Source organism: Salvelinus fontinalis, chromosome 29, assembly GCF_029448725.1.
Source record: "Salvelinus fontinalis isolate EN_2023a chromosome 29, ASM2944872v1, whole genome shotgun sequence".
NCBI lineage: Eukaryota > Metazoa > Chordata > Actinopteri > Salmoniformes > Salmonidae > Salvelinus > Salvelinus fontinalis.
Window position 1 is genome coordinate 5,473,047 of NC_074693.1, and position 20,768 is coordinate 5,493,814.

Genomic DNA, 20,768 nt, shown 5'->3' on the forward strand with positions numbered 1-20,768 from the left:
TCGGCCTTTAGCCTCTGACTGTAACTACCAATTGGATATCACGAAAAAGGGGTAAAAGTACAAAATATTACAAAACAAGCATTTTTTAGCTGTATGGGCATGCCTGCCCAGGACTGTAAGGTGGACAGGGACATCACAGTTATACTACAAGTACAGAGTTACACACACACCTCTGGTTATGACTGACTCATTTCCTGATTGATTGATGTCGATTGAGCAGGAGACAATCTCTCTCTCTCCCTCCCTTTCCTGCTATAGTTCCCTTTCCTGCTATAGTTCCCTTTCCCTCTCTATCTCCCGCTCCCTCTCTCTCCCGCTCCCTCTCTCTCCCGCTCCCTCTCTCTATCTCCCTTTCCCTCTTTCTATCTCCGTGTCTCTCTGCCTTTCCTGCTCTCCCTCCCCTGTGTTCTTGCTCCCTTTCCGGTGCACGCACTCTCTCTCACTCATCGCAGCCACAAGCAGCGGTCTCAGTAAGAGACAGGCAGGCAAGCAGACAGACAGGCAGAGCAGAGCCGGCACAGAGGGAGACTACGGGAGCAAGAGGAAACTCCACATGAGCGGCCAAGTGGTGAGCCTTAATCCGAGCAGCCACAGCCTCCACTTACCACCGGCTGCAGCCTGAAACGTATAGGAGGTTTTCCTGTTGTTAAACACCTCGTCACTTCCCACGACACTCTGATCGCTGCATGTTACTGTCAATGCTGCCAAAAGGCTGAAATGACCTGGGAGAGAGGGAGAGCTGTGGAGAGCCGTTACGCTGGTCAGCTTACTGGGAGGACCCCCTGATTCCCCCAACATCGCTACCTGAACCTGAACCAGACACTAGTCTGATCCGTTTGGCATCGGCAAGCCCAAATAGGAGGGCATGGTTGTTTAGAAGAGACGAGGGCTAGAGCCAGCGGCGGGAGAGAGAGAGACCATCACAGAGACAGGTAAGAGAGAGAGCTGAATCTGTTCAGTGGCTTTTCTAACCCTGCGTTCCATAGGGAGAGGGTATTCATGTACTACATGTACAAATGTGAATGCTAAGGATCTGAGATGCAGGGATTGAAGATGATGGTATTTTCTATTTGGTTGAGTAATGAGTTTTTCCCCTTTTGGTTCAAATGCAGCTTGTTTGTGCTTGTGGCTGTACTGCATGGACATTGATTTCATGGCAGGTTGGCAATTTGTTAAAGGAAATATGGCTAAAGAGCTCCATCTTACTCTCTGTCCCGCTCTGCTCCAGGCGGAAGTGGTTTGATATTTATCAGACGTGCTTTAGGGTCTGGAAAATGTCACTAATGAAGGGAGACTGAGAGGGACAGAGAGGGACAGCGAGAGAGAGAGAGGGACAGCGAAAGAGGGAGATAGGGAGAGCGGGATAGAGGGACAGCAGGAGAGAGAGAGAGCAGGGTGAGTGATAGGAAGAGAGAATAAAGTATGTAAGGGTGGGAAACAGTGAGAGAGAGAGAAATATAGAAAGAGAGAGGGAGCAAGAGAGCATGAGTCCACCAATCTCAGTCACAATACGAATGAGACCCAGTGGCGTATCTAAGCAGTGAACTGCAGCTCCTCAAACCTCTCCTTCTCTCTGAGGAGTGTCTTTTAACAATCCATAGGTATGCTACAGTATACTGGCTAATGCTACTGTATATCTCTGTGGTTACCTTCCCATAGTTACCTTCCCATAGCTTTCTCTCAACCCTGTCAAGTCTCCCATTTCCTGCCGCTGAAAAACATCCCCACAGCATGATGCTGCCACCACCGTGCTTCACCGTAGGAATGGTGCCAGGTGTCCTCCAGACGTGATGGCTCTTGGCATTCAGGACAAAGAGTTCAATCTTGGTTTCATCAGACCAGATAATCTTTGCTTCTCATGGTCTGAGAATCTTTAGGTGCCTTTTGGCAAACTCCAAGCGGGCTGTCATGTGCCTTTTACTGAGGAGTGCCTTCCGTCTGGCCACTCTACCATAAAGACCTGATTGGTGGAGTGCTGCAGAGATGGTTGTCCTTCTGGAAGGTTCTCCCTTCTCCACAGAGGAACTCTGGAGCTCTGTCAGAGTGACCGTCGGGTTCTTGGTCACCTCCCAAACCAAGGCCCTTCTCCCCCGATTGCTCAGTTTAGCCGGGCGAACAGCTCTAGGAAGAGTCTTGGTGGTTGTTACTAAGGTATCTGTTTATATTTTTAATACATTTGCAAAAAAATATAAAAACCTATTTTCGCTCTGTCGTTATGGGGTATTGTGTGTAGATTGATGACGACAAAAATATAGTTAGTCAATTTTAGATGACGGTTGCAACGTAACAAAACGTGGGAAAACTGAATACTTTCCGAATGCACTGTATATCTCTGTGGTTACCTTCCCGTAGCTGGCTGATACTACTGTATACTGGCTAATACTACTGTATATTTCTGTGGTTACCTTCCCATAGCTGGCTGATACTACTGTATATCTCTGTGGTTACCTTCCCATAGCTGGCTGATACTACTGTATACTGGCTAATACTACTGTATATCTCTGTGGTTACCTTCCCATAGCTGGCTGATACTACTGTATATCTCTGTGGTTACCTTCCCATAGCTGGCTGATACTACTGTATACTGGCTGATACTACTGTATACTGGCTGATACTACTGTATACTGGCTGATACTACTGTATACTGGCTGATACTACTGTATACTGGCTGATACTACTGTAGATTTCTGTGGTTACCTTCCCATAGCTGGCTAATACTACTGTATATCTCTGTGGTTACCTTCCCGTAGCTGGCTGATACTACTGTATACTGGCTAATACTACTGTATATCTCTGTGGTTACCTTCCCATAGCTGGCTGATACTACTGTATATCTCTGGGGTTACCTTCCCATAGCTGGCTGATGCTACTGTATATCTCTGTGGTTACCTTCCCATAGCTGGCTGATACTACTGTATATCTCTGTGGTTACCTTCCCATAGCTGGCTGATACTACTGTATACTGGCTAATACTACTGTATATCTCTGTGGTTACCTTCCCATAGCTGGCTGATACTACTGTATATCTCTGTGGTTACCTTCCCATAGCTGGCTGATACTACTGTATATCTCTGTGGTTACCTTCCCATAGCTGGCTGATACTACTGTATACTGGCTAATACTACTGTATATCTCTGTGGTTACCTTCCCGTAGCTGGCTGATACTACTGTATATCTCTGTGGTTACCTTCCCATAGCTGGCTGATACTACTGTATATCTCTGTGGTTACCTTCCCATAGCTGGCTGATACTACTGTATATCTCTGTGGTTACCTTCCCATAGCTGGCTGATACTACTGTATATCTCTATGGTTACCTTCCCATAGCTGGCTGATACTACTGTATACTGGCTAATACTACTGTATATCTCTGTGGTTACCTTCCCATAGCTGGCTGATACTACTGTATACTGGCTGATACTACTGTATATCTCTATGGTTACCTTCCCATAGCTGGCTGATACTACTGTATACTGGCTAATACTACTGTATATCTCTATGGTTACCTTCCCATAGCTGGCTGATACTACTGTATACTGGCTGATACTACTGTATATCTCTGTGGTTACCTTTTCATAGCTGGCTGATACTACTGTATATCTCTGTGGTTACCTTCCCATAGCTGGCTGATACTACTGTATATCTCTGTGGTTACCTTCCCATAGCTGGCTGATACTACTGTATATCTCTATGGTTACCTTCCCATAGCTGGCTGATACTACTGTATACTGGCTAATACTACTGTTTATCTCTGTGGTTACCTTCCCATAGCTGGCTGATACTACTGTATATCTCTGTGGTTACCTTCCCATAGCTGGCTGATACTACTGTATATCTCTGTGGTTACCTTCCCATAGCTGGCTGATACTACTGTATATCTCTATGGTTACCTTCCCATAGCTGGCTGATACTACTGTATACTGGCTAATACTACTGTTTATCTCTGTGGTTACCTTCCCATAGCTGGCTGATACTACTGTATATCTCTGTGGTTACCTTCCCATAGCTGGCTGATACTACTGTATATCTCTGTGGTTACCTTCCCGTAGCTGGCTGATACTACTGTATATCTCTATGGTTACCTTCCCATAGCTGGCTGATACTACTGTATACTGGCTAATACTACTGTTTATCTCTGTGGTTACCTTCCCATAGCTGGCTGATACTACTGTATATCTCTGTGGTTACCTTCCCGTAGCTGGCTGATACTACTGTATATCTCTGTGGTTACCTTCCCGTAGCTGGCTGATACTACTGTATATCTCTGTGGTTACCTTCCCGTAGCTGGCTGATACTACTGTATACTGGCTAATTCTACTGTATATCTCTGTGGTTACCTTCCCATAGCTGGCTGATACTACTGTATATCTCTGTGGTTACCTTCCCATAGCTGGCTGATACTACTGTATACTGGCTAAAACTACTGTATATCTCTGTGGTTACCTTCCCGTAGCTGGCTGATACTACTGTATATCTCTATGGTTACCTTCCCATAGCTGGCTGATACTACTGTATACTGGCTAATACTACTGTATATCTCTGTGGTTACCTTTCCATAGCTGGCTGATACTACTGTATATCTCTATGGTTACCTTCCCGTAGCTGGCTGATACTACTGTATATCTCTATGGTTACCTTCCCATAGCTGGCTGATACTACTGTATACTGGCTAAAACTACTGTATATCTCTGTGGTTACCTTCCCATAGCTGGCTGATACTACTGTATACTGGCTAAAACTACTGTATATCTCTGTGGTTACCTTCCCATAGCTGGCTGATACTACTGTATACTGGCTAATACTACTGTATGTCTCTGTGGTTACCTTCCCGTAGCTGGCTGATACTACTGTATATCTCTCTGGTTACCTTCCCGTAGCTGGCTGATACTACTGTATATCTCTGTGGTTACCTTCCCGTAGCTGGCTGATACTACTGTATATCTCTATGGTTACCTTCCCGTAGCTGGCTGATACTACTGTATATCTCTATGGTTACCTTCCCATAGCTGGCTGATACTACTGTATACTGGCTAATACTACTGTATATCTCTATGGTTACCTTCCCATAGCTGGCTGATACTACTGTATATCTCTATGGTTACCTTCCCATAGCTGGCTGATACTACTGTATACTGGCTAAAACTACTGTATATCTCTGTGGTTACCTTCCCGTAGCTGGCTGATACTACTGTATACTGTCTAATACTACTGCATATCTCTGTGTTTACCTTCCCGTAGCTGGCTGATACTACTGTATACTGGCTAATACTACTGTATACTGGCTAATACTACTGTATACTGGCTAGTACTACTTTATATCTCTGGGTTTACCTTCCCTTAGCCGGCTGAAACAAATGTATATAGAGTAATGTTTTTGTTCTGCTGGCTGAGGAGTTGTTTTTTGGCCGTGCTTTATGGAATGGAAGTTTAAAAGATGGATTATGCTGAAGTGTTAATGCTTTGGGGAGACTACAGAGTGGGTATGACTGGCAGGGTTGGTGGAGACATATTTCACAGCTTCTGGTCTAGGGCTGAGCCAAGCCATACCAAGCCGAGATGAGCTGAGAAAGGATAGGCAAGCTAGGAGCAGAGAGATGGAGGAACGGAAACAGACAGAGGCTAGAAGCAAACCACAGAGGGATATGGAGCCATGCATACTAGAAGTGGAGAAGAAGAGGGAAGAATGAAGGCTATGATCAGTCCTGACTAGAAGTGGAGAAGAGAGAGGAAGGCTATGATCAGTCCAGATTAGAAGTGGAGAAGAGCGAGGAAGGCTATGATCAGTCCTGACTAGAAGTGGAGAAGAGAGAGGAAGGCTATGATCAGTCCAGACTAGAAGTGAAAACGAAGAGGGAGGAATGTTATTAGACCAGACTAGAAGTGAAAAAGAAGAGGGAGGAATGTTATGATTAGACCAGACTAGAAGTGAAAACGAAGAGGGAGGAATGTTATGATTAGACCAGACTAGAAGTGAAAAAGAAGAGGGAGGAATGTTATGATTAGACCAGACTAGAAGTGAAAAAGAAGAGGGAGGAATGTTATGATTAGACCAGACTAGAAGTGAAAAAGAAGAGCAACAGTCAAAGGCAGACTAGGAGTAATGTGAGAGAGACCTTCATAGCAGTAGTGAGACAAGAAGTGCCTTTAACAGCAGTATTTAGACAAGTGGAGCCTTTCACAGCAGTAGTGAGACAAGAAGAGACCTCCACAGCAGTAGTGAGACAAGGAGAGACCTTCACAGCAGTAGTGAGACAAGGAGAGACCTCCACAGCAGTAGTGAGACAAGAAGAGACTGTCACAGCAGTAGTGAGACAAGGAGAGAACTTCACAGCAGTAGTGAAACAAGGACATAATGTCACAGCAGTAGTGACACAATTAGAGACCTTCACAGCAGTAGTGAAACAAGGAGTTAATTTCACAGCAGTAGTGAGATAAGGAGAGACCTTCACAGCAGTAGTGAGACAAGGAGAGACCTTCACAGCAGTAGTAAGACAAGGAGAGACCTTCACATCAGTAGTGAGAATGGACAGACCTTCACAGCAGTAGTGAGACAAGGATAGCCTTTAACAGCAGTATTGAGACAGGGAGAGATCTTCACAGCAGTAGTGAGACAAGGAGAGACCTTCATAGCAGTCGTGAGACAAGGCGAGAGCTTCACAGCAGTAGTGAGACAAGGAGAGACCTGCACAGCAGTAGTGAAACAAGGAGATCATTTCACAGCAGGAGTGAGACCAGGAGAGACCTCCACAGCAGTAGTGAGACAAGGAGGTAATTTCACAGCAGTAGTGAGACAAGGAGAGCCTTTCACAGCAGTAGTGAGACAGGGAGAGACCTTCACAGTAGTAGTGAAACAAGGAGATCATTTCACAGCAGTGAGACAATGATAGATTTTCACAGCGGTAGTGAGACAATGAGAGACCTTCACAGCAGTAGTGAAACACGGAGAACCTTTCACAGCAGTAGTGTGTAACGGCTGTCAATGTCGTTCTCCTCCTCAGACGAGGAGGAGCATAGTTCGGACCAAGATGCGGAGTAGGAGGTATTCAGGATTTTAATGGCAAACCAACAAACACTACAAATTAACAAAACAACAAACGTGACTAACCTGCAACAGTCCTGTGTGGCCCAAACGCTAACACAGGAAACAAACACCCACAAAACACCAGTGAAACCCTGGCTGCCTTAGTATGACTCTCAATCAGAGACAAACGATACACACCTGTCTCTAATTGAGAATCATACCAGGCCGAACACAAAACCCCACATAGAAATAGAAAACATAGACTGCCCACCCAACACTCACGCCCTGACCAATAAAGACATATAAAACAAGAGAAATGAAGGGGCAGCATCGGGATAAGGACCAGCACCGGGATAAGGGGCAGCAGCTCCGGGATAAGGGGCAGCAGCTCCGGGATAAGGGGCAGCAGCTCCGGGATAAGGGGCAGCAGCTCCGGGATAAGGGGCAGCAGCTCCGGGATAAGGGGCAGCAGCTCCGGGATAAGGGGCAGCAGCTCATGACTGTAGGGCAGCTCATGACTGAGGGCAGCTCATGACTGGAGGGCAGCTCATGACTGGAGGGCAGCTCATGACTGGAGGGCAGCTCATGACTGGAGGGCAGCTCATGACTGGCAGGCAGCTCATGACTGGCGGGCAGCTCATGACTGGCGGGCGTCTCTGGCAGCTCCTGACTGGCGGGCGTCTCTGGCAGCTCCTGACTGGCGGGCGTCTCTGGCAGCTCCTGACTGGCGGGCGTCTCTGGCAGCTCCTGACTGGCGGGCGTCTCTGGCAGCTCCTGACTGGCGGGCGTCTCTGGCAGCTCCTGACTGGCGGGCGTCTCTGGCAGCTCCTGACTGACGGACGGCTCTAGCGGCTCCTGACTGACGGACGGCTCTACTGGCTCGGGACAGACGGATGGCTCAGACGGCGCTTGGCAGACGGGCAGTTCAGGCGCCGCTGGGCAGACGGGCAGTTCAGGCACCGCTGGGCAGACGGGCAGTTCAGGCACCGCTGGGCAGACGGCAGACTCTGGCCGGCTGAGAAGCACTATAGGCCTGATGCGTGGTGCCGGAACTGGAGGTACCGGGCTGAGGGCACGCACCTCAGGGCGAGTGCGGGGAGGAGGAACAGGGCTCTGGTGATGCACTGGAAGCCTGGTGCGTGGTGTAGGCACTGGTGGTACTGAGCTGGGTTGGGAAGGTGGCGCCGGATATACCGGACCGTGAAGGAGGACACGTGCTCTTGAGCACCGAGCCTCCCCAACCCTACCAGGTTGAATGGTCCCCGTAGCCCTGCCAGTGCGGCGAGGTGGAATAGCCCGCACTGGGCTATGCAGGCGAACCGGGGACACCACCTGTAAGGCTGGTGCCATGTACGCCGGCCCGAGGAGACGTACTGGAGGCCAGATACGTTGGGCCGGCTTCATGACATCCGGCTCGATGCCCAACCTAGCCCTCCCAGTGCGGCAAGGTGTAATAGCCCGCACTGGGCTAAGCACGCGTACTGGGGACACCGTGCGCTTTACCGCATAACACGGTGTCTGACCAGTACGACGCCCTCTCACTCCACGGTAAGCCCGGGGAGTTGGCTCAGGTAACCAACCCGGCTTCGCCACACTCCCCGTTAGGCCCCCCCCCCCCCCCCCCCCCCCCCCCCCCCCAAGAAATTTTTGGGTGAGCCCCTCGGGCTTCCAGCCTCTCTTACGTGCTGCCTCCTCATACCAGCGCTCCTGGGCTGTGGCTGCCTCCTTCTCCTCCCGAGAGCGGCGATTCTCTCCCACCTTAGCCCAGGGTCCTTCTCCGTTGAATATTTGCTCCCATGTCCATTCCTCTTCTCTCCATTGCTTTTGTTCTTGCCGTCCTTCTCCAATCCGCTTGGTCCTGGTTTGGTGGGTGTTTCTGTAACGGCTGTCAATGTCGTTCTCCTCCTCAGACGAGGAGGAGCATGGATCGGACCAAGATGCGGAGTAGGAGGTATTCATGATTTTAATGGCAAACCAACAAACACTACAAATTAACAAAACAACAAACGTGACTAACCTGCAACAGTCCTGTGTGGCCAAAACGCTAACACAGGAAACAAACACCCACAAAACACCAGTGAAACCCTGCCTGCCTTAGTATGACTCTCAATCAGAGACAAACGATACACACCTGTCTCTAATTGAGAATCATACCAGGCCGAACACGAAACCCCACATAGAAATAGAAAACATAGACTGCCCACCCAACACTCACGCCCTGACCAATAAAGACATATAAAACAAGAGAAAACAGGTCAGGAACGTGACATAGTGAGACAAGGAGAGATCTTCATAGCAGTCTTGAGACATGGAGAGATGTTCACAGCAGTAGTGATACAAGTACAGACCTTCAAAGCAGTAGCAAAACAAGGAGATCATTTCACAGCAGTATTTAGACAGCGAGAGTACTTCACAGCAATAGTGAGACAGGGAGACACCTTCACTGCAGTAGTTAAACAAGGAGATCATTTCACAACAATTTTAGACAGCGAGAGTACTTCACAGCAATAGTGAGACAGGGAGACACCTTCACTGCAGTAGTTAAACAAGGAGATCATTTCACAACAGTAGTGAGACAAGGAGAGACCTTCACAGCTGTTGTGAAACAAAGAGATAATTTCACAGCAGTAGTGAGACAAGGAGAGACCTTCACAGCACTAGTGAAACAAGGAGATCATTTTACAGCAGTAGTGAGACAAGGAGAGCCTTTCACAGCAGTAGTGAGACGAGGAGAGACCTTCACAGCAGTAGTAAGACAAGGAGATCATTTCACTGCAGTAGTGAGACAAGGAGAGAACTTCATAGCAATAGTGAGACAAGGAGAGAACTTTACATCAGTAGTGAAACAATGAGATCATTTCACAGCAGTAGTGAAACAAGGAGAACATTTCACAGCAGTAGTGAGACAAGGAGACACCTTCATAGCAGTAGTGAGACAAGGAGAAACCTCCACAGCAGTAGTGAGACAAGGAGAGCCTTTCACAGCAGTAATGAGACAAAGAGAGACCTTCACAGCAGTAGTGAAACAAGGAGAGCATTTCACAGCAGTAGTGAGACAAGGTGAGCCTTTCACAGCAGTAGTGAGACAAGTAGAGACTTTCACAGCAGTAGTGAGAAAAGGAGAGCCTTTCACCACAGTAGTGAGACAAGGAGAGACTTTCACAGCAGTAGAGAGACAGGGAGAGACCTTCATAGCAGTAGTGATACAAGGAGAGACGTTCACAGCAGTAGTGAGACAAGTAGAGACTTTCACAGCAGTAGTAAGACAAGGAGAGACGTTCACAGCAGGAGTGCGACAAGGAGAGCCCTTCACAGCAGTAGTAAGACAAGGAGAGACCTTTGCGGCAGTAGTGAGACAAGGAGAGAACTTTGCAGCTGTACACAGAACAGTCCTAGGCAGAACAGTCACAGGTAGAACAGTCCCAAGAAGAACAGTCACAGGTAGAACATTCACAGGCAGATCAGTCCTAGGCAGAACATTCACAGGCAGAACAGTCCCAGGCAGAACAGTCACAGGCAGAACAGTCACAGGCAGAACAGTCACAGGTAGAACATTCACAGGCAGATCAGTCCTAGGCAGAACAGTCACAGGCAGAACAGTCACAGGTAGAACATTCACAGGCAGATCAGTCACAAGCAGAACAGTCATGGGCAGAACAGTCACAGGTAGAACATTCACAGGCAGATCAGTCACAAGCAGAACAGTCATGGGCAGAACAGTCCCAGGAAGAACAGTCCCAAGAATAACTTTCACAGGCAGAACAGTCACAGGCAGAACAGTCACAGGCAGAACAGTCACAGGCAGACTATGCTGCCTGCGTGTAATTTTTTTTAAACAAATCAAATTTTATTGGTCACATACACATTTTTATCAGATGTTATCACAGGTGCAGTGAAATGCTTACATTTCTAGCTCCAACAGTGCAGTCATACCTAACAATACAAAACTATAGATATAAATCTCAGAATGAGCAATGTCAGAGTCCGGAATATAGATAGATGTATATAATGGTGTGTAAGGACAGTATATGAATAGAAAAGGTGTGTACAGCAGTAGTTATATAGGATGCGCCTTGACTAGAATACAGTATATACATATGAAGTGAGTAAAACAGTATATAAGCATTATTAAAGTGAACAGTGTTTAATGACTATGTACATAGGGAAGCAGTCTCTAAGGTGTAGGGTTGAGTACCGGGTAGTTGCCGGCTAGTAACATTGACTAAGTTCAGGGCAGGGTACTGGGCAGATGCAGGATCGTGGTGACCATGTAACAGTCTGATGGCCTGGAGATACAATGCTTTCAGAACGTATTCATACTCCTTGACTTTTACAGCCTGAATATAAAATGGATTAGAGTGAGAGCTTGTGTCACTGGCCCACACACAATACCACATAATGTCAAAGAGGAATTATGTTTTTAGAAATGTTTACAAATTAATACAAAATGAAAAGCTCAAATGTCTTGAATCAATAAGTATTCAACCCCTTTGTTATGGCAAGCCTAAATAAGTTCAGGAGTAAAAATGTGCCTAAAAAGTCATTTAACGAGTAACATTATTTTTGAATGACTACATTATCTCTGTACCCCACAAATATGATTATCTATAAGGTCCCTCAGTTGAGTAGTGAATTTCAGACACAAATCCAACCACAAACACCAGGCAGGTTTTCAAAGAAGGGCACCTTTTTAGATGGGTAAAAAAATGCAAACATTGAATATCCCTTTGAGCATGGTGAAGATATTAATTACACTTTGGTTGGTGTATCAATACACCCAGTCACTACAAAGATACAGGCGTCCTTCCTAACTCAGTTGCCGGAAAGGAAGGAAACCAACCGCTAAGGGAATTCTCCATAAGGCCAATGGTGACTTTAAAATAGTTATAGAGTTTAATGGCTGTGATAGGAGAACATTGAGGATGGATCAACAACATTGTAGTTACTCCACAATACTAACCTAAATGACAGATTGAAATGAAGAAAGCCTGTAAAGACAAAAACTATTTGAAAACATACATCCTGTTTGCAATAAAGTACAAAAGTAAAACTGCAAAAAATGTGGCAAAGAAATTCACTTTATGTCCTGAATACAAAGCGTTATAATTGGAGCAAATCCAACATAAAAGTGATCTATACGCAGTGAGTCAGGAAGCAGATACAGAAAGAGAGTTTAATGATGAGAGAAGGTAGACGAACATAAGAGGAGAAGCGCACTTAACGTGAACAAAACCGATTCTGCCTGATGACTGAGGCTACTGAGGGCTAAATAAAGGAAGAGTGATCAAGGTGATAATGAAGTCCAGGTGTGTGTAATTATGGGGAGCAGGTGTGTGTAATGATGAGGAGCAGGTGTGTGTAATGATGGGGAGCAGGTGTGCGTAACGATGGGGAGCAGGTGTGCGTAATGACGAGGAGCAGGTGTGCGTAATGATGTTTGTCAGGACCAGTAATTAATAGACCGGCAACGTTGAGCGCTGGAGAGAGGGAGCGGGAGTAGGCGTGACATCAACACATCACTGAGTACCACTCTCCATATTTTCAAGCATGGTGGTGGCTGCATCATGTTATGTGTACGCTTGTCATCGGCAAGGACAAAAGTTTTTTTTAGGATAAAAATAAATGGAATAGAGCTAAGCACAGGCAAAATCCTAGAGGAAAACCTGGTTCAGTCTGCTTCCCTACAGACACTGTGACACTAATTCACCTTTCAGCAGGACAATAGCCTAAATCACAAGGCTAAATTTACACTGGAGTTGTTTACCAAGAAGACATTGAATGTTAGTCACTGGTTACAGTTTTGACTTAAGTCGACTTGATCATCTGTGGTAAGACTTGAAAATGGCTGTCTAGCAATGATCAACAACCAACTTGACAGAATAATGTGCAAATATTGTACAATACAGGTGTGCAAAACTCATAGAGACTTACCCAGAAAGATTCACAGCTGTAATCGCTGCTAAAGGTGATTGACTCAGGGGGATGAATACTTATGTAATCAAGGTAAATTTGTGTTTTATTTTTCACTAATTCTTCACAACTGTTCAAATTTTTCTTCCACTATAACATCAGAATATTTTCTATAGATCATTGACAAAAAATGGCAATTAAATCCATTTTAATCCCACTTTGTAACACAACAAAATGTGAAAAAAGACAAGGGGTCTGAATACTTTCTGAAGGCACTGTAGAAGCTGTTTTTCAGTCTCTCGATCCCAGCTTTGATGCACCTGTACTGTCTCCGCCTTCTAAATGATGGCGGGGTGAACAGGCCGTGGCTAGGGTGGCTGAGGTCCCTGATGATCAGGGTTGGGGAGTAACATGTAAGGGATTACAAAAAAAATGTAACTGTAATCCACAACGTTACCAGCAAGAATATTGTAATCAGATTTCAGATACTTTTGAAAAACTACATAATTACTTCAAGGATTACTTTTAAATTCAGAGAGGACATTTGCGCCTTGATGTCTGTGTGAATGGACCATTTCAGGTTGTCACTGAGTGCACGCGGAGGAACTTTAAACTTTTCACCCTCTCCACTGCGGCCCGTCGATTTGGATGGGGTGTGCTCCTTCTGCTGTCTCCTGAAGACCACGATCAGCTCCTTCATTTTGTTGGGATTGAGGGAGAGGATATTTTCCTAGCACCAATCCACCAGGCTGTCTCGTCATTGTTGTTAATCAGGCCTACCACTGTCGTGTCGTCTACAAACTTGATGATTGAGTTGGAGACGTACGTGACCACGCAGTCATGGGTTAACAGGAAGTACAGGAGGGGGCTGAGCACGCACCCTTGTGGGGCCCCCGTGTTGAGGATCAGTGTAGCGGAGGTGTAGTTGCCTACCTTCCCCACCTGGGGTCAGCCCATCAGTCCAGGACCCACAGGGTGGGGTTCAGACCCAGGGCCCGAGCTTAGTGCTCTGAGCTTAGTGCTCTGAGCTTAGTGCTCTGAGCTTAGTGCTCTGAGCTTAGTGAAGAGCTTAGTGCTCTGAGTTTAGTGCTCTGAGCTTAGTGCTCTGAGCTTAGTGCTCTGAGCTTAGTGATGAGCTTAGTGCTCTGAGCTTAGTGCTCTGAGCTTAGTGATGAGCTTAGTGCTCTGAGCTTAGTGCTCTGAGCTTAGTGCTCTGAGCTTAGTGCTCTGAGCTTAGTGCTCTGAGCTTAGTGCTCTGAGCTTAGTGATGAGCTTAGTGCTCTGAGCTTAGTGATGAGCTTAGTGCTCTGAGCTTAGTGCTCTGAGCTTAGTGTTCTGAGCTTAGTGCTCTGAGCTTAGTGCTCCGAGCTTAGTGCTCCGAGCTTAGTGCTCCGAGCTTAGTGCTCCGAGCTTAGTGCTCCGAGCTTAGTGCTCCGAGCTTAGTGCTCCGAGCTTAGTGCTCCGAGCTTAGTGCTCCGAGCTTAGTGCTCCGAGCTTAGTGCGCTGAGCTTAGTGCTCTGAGCTTAGTGCTCCGAGCTTAGTGATGAGCTTAGTGCTCTGAGCTTAGTGCTCTGAGCTTAGTGCTCTGAGCTTAGTGCTCTGAGCTTAGTGCTCTGAGCTTAGTGATGAGCTTAGTGCTCTGAGCTTAGTGCTCTGAGCTTAGTGCTCTGAGCTTAGTGCTCCGAGCTTAGTGCTCTGAGCTTAGTGCTCTGAGCTTATTGCTCTGAGCTTAGTGCTCTGAGCTTAGTGCTCTGAGCTTAGTGCTCTGAGGTTAGTGCTCTGAGGTTAGTGCTCTGAGGTTAGTGCTCTGAGCTTAGTGCTCTGAGCTTAGTGCTCTGAGCTTAGTGCTCTGAGCTTAGTGCTCTGACCTTAGTGCTCTGAGCTTAGTGCTCTGAGCTTAGTGCTCTGAGCTTAGTGCTCTGACCTTAGTGCTCTGAGCTTAGTGCTCCGAGCTTAGTGCTCCGAGCTTAGTGCTCTGAGCTTAGTGCTCTGAGCTTAGTGCTCCGAGCTTAGTGCTCCGAGCTTAGTGCTCTGAGCTTAGTGCTCTGAGTTTGTGATGAGCTTAGTGCTCTGAGCTTAGTGCTCTGAGCTTAGTGCTCCGAGCTTAGTGCTCCGAGCTTAGTGCTCCGAGCTTAGTGCTCCGAGCTTAGTGCTCCGAGCTTAGTGCTCCGAGCTTCGTGCTCCGAGCTTAGTGCTCTGAGCTTAGTGCTCTGAGCTTAGTGCTCTGAGCTTAGTGCTCTGAGCTTAGTGCGCTGAGCTTAGTGCTCTGAGCTTAGTGCTCTGAGCTTAGTGCTCTGAGCTTAGTGCTCTGAGCTTAGTGCTCTGAGCTTAGTGCTCTGAGCTTAGTGCTCTGAGCTTAGTGCTCTGAGCTTAGTGATGAGCTTAGTGCTCTGAGCTTAGTGCTCTGAGCTTAGTGCTCTGAGCTTAGTGCTCTGAGCTTAGTGCGCTGAGCTTAGTGCTCTGAGCTTAGTGCTCCGAGCTTAGTGATGAGCTTAGTGCTCTGAGCTTAGTGCTCTGAGCTTAGTGCTCTGAGCTTAGTGCTCTGAGCTTAGTGCTCTGAGCTTAGTGCTCGAGCTTAGTGCTCTGAGCTTAGTGCTCTGAGCTTAGTGATGAGCTTAGTGCTCTGAGCTTAGTGCTCTGAGCTTAGTGCTCTGAGCTTAGTGCTCCGAGCTTAGTGCTCCAAACTTAGTGCTCTGAGCTTAGTGCTCTGAGCTTAGTGCTCTGAGCTTAGTGCTCTGAGCTTAGTGCTCTGAGCTTAGTGCTCTGACCTTAGTGCTCTGAGCTTAGTGCTCCGAGCTTAGTGCTCTGAGCTTAGTGCTCTGAGCTTAGTGCTCCGAGCTTAGTGCTCCGAGCTTAGTGCTCCGAGCTTAGTGCTCCGAGCTTAGTGCTCCGAGCTTAGTGCTCCGAGCTTAGTGCTCCGAGCTTAGTGCTCTGAGCTTAGTGATGAGCTTAGTGCTCTGAGCTTAGTGCTCTGAGCTTAGTGCTCCGAGCTTAGTGCTCCGAGCTTAGTGCTCCGAGCTTAGTGCTCCGAGCTTAGTGCTCCGATCTTAGTGCTCCGAGCTTAGTGCTCCGAGCTTAGTGCTCTGAGCTTAGTGCTCCGAGCTTAGTGCTCTGAGCTTAGTGATGAGCTTAGTGCTCTGAGCTTAGTGCTCTGAGCTTAGTGCTCTGAGCTTAGTGCTCCGAGCTTAGTGCTCCGAGCTTAGTGCTCCGAGCTTAGTGCTCCGAGCTTAGTGCTCCGAGCTTAGTGCTCCGAGCTTAGTGCTCCGAGCTTAGTGCTCCGAGCTTAGTGCTCCGAGCTTAGTGCTCTGAGGTGTGTTTGTGTGTGTGGGTCCAGTGGATCTCACTCTGGACTAATGACCCATAGCACTGGGCCAGTATTCATAAAGAATATCATGTTATGAGTACTGATCTAGGATCAGGTTAGCCTCGTCCATATAATACAGTCCCTGGTTGAATGAGTAAATAGCCAAGCCATGATTTCTATACATTTTCCTCAAAGATCAAATAGACTGGGTATTTGATTGACTTGGTTCATGTATTTGTTGTTATTTGGTGGGAAGTGTATGCAGACGTTATTGGAAACTCTCCAGACAAGCCTTAAGAGACTCTCTAACAACTCAAGATAAAAACCCCTTCACACTCTCAAGGCTGAAACCGCAATCCCCAAACCTACAATCGCCAACCCTCTCAGGCCATATGGCATCCACTCTAACCAGGTGAAAGTGTTTGTGCTATGTATGTCAGTGACAGTTGTGATGTGTGCAGCAGCCCCCAAAGTGCATCTCAAAGATTGTCCCAGTGCTTATTCAGAGTTGCCTGTGGCTGCCTAAGAGAAATGAGCTGTCCACTGGCGTTGGTTTGAGCATACATCCCATACACACAGACAGAGAGCGAGAGAGAGAGCGAGAGAGAACCGGCCTAGAGGAATCAGCAGGGACAGAAGCCATTACTTCAAAAACCAGCGACCGGTTACCCTCTCTCTGTGATCTCATCAAGTGGCAAGACCTGTTAGAGGGAACAAACTGAAGAGGGGAACTCTTAGGTTGTATCCCAAATGGCACCCTATTCCCTATATAGTCCGCTACAGGGCTCTGGTCAAAAGTAGTGCACTATATAGGGAATAGGGTGCCATTTGGGACTTAATGCCTTTCTGCTTGGTTTGGGAACAGGCTCCCTCTCTACCAGGAAAGATGCATCTTTCTAGACTGTTTTCTAAGGCTGATTGGAGGTAATAGTAAGTCTGTGTGAGGTACTTTTCCAGTCTGATAATCTGTTTTTAGAACCTTGTTGGTGTATTTGATGCTTTTAAAGAAAGGCTTAAAAGTCTGTGAACGTTGCAAGGTGTTGAAGATAGCATCCATGTCTTCATGGAAGAAATATTGAACAATATGAGCTTATAGATCTTGCTAGGGGAAGAAGAGATACAATCCACTGGACAAGAACTGATCTGAAGTCTTTATATGATAGCTTTAGAATCTGGCTTTAGAATATAGAAAATCTATAGAACAGGTTGAGGAATGGTTTCAGAATCTACAGATCAGGCTATAAAATTGTTTTAGAATCAATAGATCAGGATTTAGAATGGCTTTAGAGTCTATAGAACAGGCTTTAGAAAAGCTTTAGAATATATAGATCAGACTTTAGAATATAGAGAATATATAGAACAGGCTTTAGAATATAGAGAATCTATAGATCAGGCTTTAGAATATAGAGAATCTATAGATCAGGCTTTAGAATGGCTTTAGAATCTATAGATCAGGCTTTAGAGCAGCTTTAGAATCTATAGATCAGGCTTTAGAATGGCCTTAGAATCTATAGATCAGGCTTTGCAATGGCTTTAGAAACTACAGAAGGGGCGTTAGAATGGCTTTAGAATCTATAGATCAGGCTTTAGAATGGCTTAAGAATATATAGATCAGACTTTAGAATATAGAGAATATATAGAACAGGCTTTAGAATATATAGATCAGACTTTAGAATATAGAGAATATATAGAACAGGCTTTAGAATATATAGATCAGACTTTAGAATATAGAGAATATATAGAACAGGCTTTAGAATATAGAGAATCTATAGATCAGGCTTTAGAATATAGAGAATCAATAGAACAGGCTTTAGAATATAGAGCATCTATAGAACAGGCTTTAGAATATAGAGCATCTATAGAACAGGCTTTAGAATATAGAGCATCTATAGAACAGGCTTTAGAATATAGAGCATCTATGGAACAGGCTTTAGAATTTAGAGCATCTATAGAACAAGCTTTAGAATATAGAGAATCAATAGAACAGGCTTTAGAATGGCTTTAGAGTCTATAGAACAGGCTTTAGAATATAGAGAACCAATAGAACAGGCTTTAGAATATAGAGAATCAATAGAACAGGCTTTAGAATATAGAGCATCTATAGAACAGGCTTTAAAATATAGAGCATCTATGGAACAGGCTTTAGAATGGCTTCAGAGTCTATAGAACAGGCTTTAGAATGGTTTTATAATCTATAGACGTGGAATTAGAATATAGAGAATGTATAGAACAGGCTTTAGAATATAGATAATCTATAGAACAGGCTTTAGAATATAGAGAATCTATAGAACAGGCTTTTGATGTCCTCTGTCAACAGAGGACATCATATTCACCAAAATCGAAATCCGCTACAGATGTTTGGCAGCAGCTAGCCTCTCTGCAGAGCCATGAAAAAACACATTCTAAAAACAGGCCGACACTAGATAAAACCCAAAGATTACACCAATTACAGTGGAGAGCATTTACATGAGACAAACGGCAAGCGCTATGCCAATCTCTTAAGTAGGAGCTGCTTCCATAGCTCTGCCAAAGCACACATAGTGGCTACACACACACACACACACACACACACACACACACACACACACACACACACACACACACACACACACACACACACACACACACACACACACACACACACACACACACAAGCAAATACAGGGCATTCGGAAAGTATTCAGACCCCTTGACTTTCCACATTTTGTTACGTTACAGCCTTATTCTAAAATGGATTATATACTTTTCCCCCTCATCAATTTACACACAATACCCCATAAAGACACAGCGGAAAAAAAAAAAAAAAAACGTTTTTGCAACGTACAAAAATATTCAGACCCTTTGCTATGAGAATCGATGTTGAGCTCAGGTGCATCCTGTTCCCATTGATCATCCTTGAGATATTTCTAAATCTTGGAGTCCACCTGTGGTAAAAACTATTGAATGGACATGATTTGGAAAGGCACACACGTGTCTATATAAGGTCCCACAGTTGACAGTACATGTCAGAGCAAAAACCAAACCATGAGGTCGAAGCAATTGTTTGTAGACAGGATTGTGTCGAGGCACAGATCTGGGGAACGGTACCAAAAAATGTCTGCAGGATTGAAGGTCCCCAAGAACACAGTGACCTCCATCATTCTTAAATGGAAGACGTTTGGAACCACCAATACTCTTCCTAGAGCTGGCCGCCCGATCAAACTGAGCAATCGGGTGAGAAGGGCGTTGATCATGGAGGTGACCAAGAACCCGATGGTCACTCTGACAGAGCTCCACAGTTCCTCTGTGGAGATGGGAGAAACTTCCAGAATGACAACCATCTATGCGGAACTCCACCAATCAGGCCTTTATGGTAGTGTGGCCAGACGGAAGGCACTCCTCAGTAAATGGCACATGACAGCCCATTTGGAGTTTGTCAAGAGGCACCCATGAGAAACAGGATTCTCTGGTCTGATGAAACCAAGATTGGTTAGAACCACTAAACAGCCATTTTGACTTTTATGAATATAAACAATTATAAACAATTTTCATCAGATTCTCTGGTCTGATGAAATCAAAATTGAACTCTTTGGCCAGAATGCCAAACATCACGTCTGGAGGAAACATGGTACCATCCCTACAGTGAAGCATGGGGGTAGCAGCATCATGCTGTGGGAATGTTTTCAGCGGACGGGGCTGGGAGACAGGATCGAGGGTAAGACGAACAGAGCAAACTACCGAGAAATCCTCAATGAAAACCTGCCCCAGAGCGCTCAGGACCTCAGACTGGTACGAAGGTTCACCTTCCAACAGGACTATGACCCTAAGCACACAGCCAAGACAACGCAGGAGTGGCTTCGGGACAAGTCTCTGAATGTCATTGAGTGGCCCAGCAAGAGCCCGGACTTGAACCCGAATGAACATCTCTGGAGACCTGAAAATAGCTGTGCAGCGAAGCACCCCATCCAACCTGACAGAGCTAGAGAGGATCTGCAGAGAAGAATGTGAGAAACTCCCAAATTCAGGTGTGCCAGGCTTGTAGTGTCATACCCAAACAGACTTGAGGCTGTAATCGCTGCCAAAGGTGCTTCAACAATGTACTGAATAAAGGGTCTGAATACTTATGTAAATGTGATATTTCAGTTTTTTATTATTAATAGATTTGCAAAAATGTATAAAAACCTGTTTTTGCTTTGTCATTATGGGGTATTACGTGTAGATTGATGAGGGGAAAAAACGATCAAATCCTTTTTAGAATTAGGCTGTAATGTAACAAAATGTGGAAAAGGTCAAGAGGTCTGAATTCTTCCCGAATGCCCTGTACGTGTTCCCAGTGCTTCAGCTTGTGTCTAGAGCAGTGGAGAGATACAGGATTCACAGGCTTTTGTTCCAGCCAAGCACATAAAGACACTCAGAGACAGCACCAGCTGAGAGGTATCTCACAGGCTTTGTAAAGCTGGTCACTGACCTCTGCATGGACAGGACAACATGGTTGCTAGCACATTGTATAACTCTACTCTACTATGCTGCACTGTACTCTACTGTAATGCACTAT

The 20,768-nt window shown here is 45.9% G+C and overlaps 1 protein-coding gene across 2 annotated transcripts in view; it reads left to right on the forward strand.

Annotated features, from left to right (window-relative positions):
* Window positions 1-374: 374 nt before the first annotated feature.
* Window positions 375-20,768, forward strand: part of LOC129827342 (FERM and PDZ domain-containing protein 3-like) — a 340,309-nt gene continuing 319,915 nt past the window's right edge. For both annotated transcript variants that reach the window (XM_055888100.1, XM_055888101.1), the window contains exon 1: window positions 375-932. The gene's annotated coding sequence lies outside the window, so the exon portion shown is untranslated. The remainder of the gene's footprint in view (window positions 933-20,768) is intronic.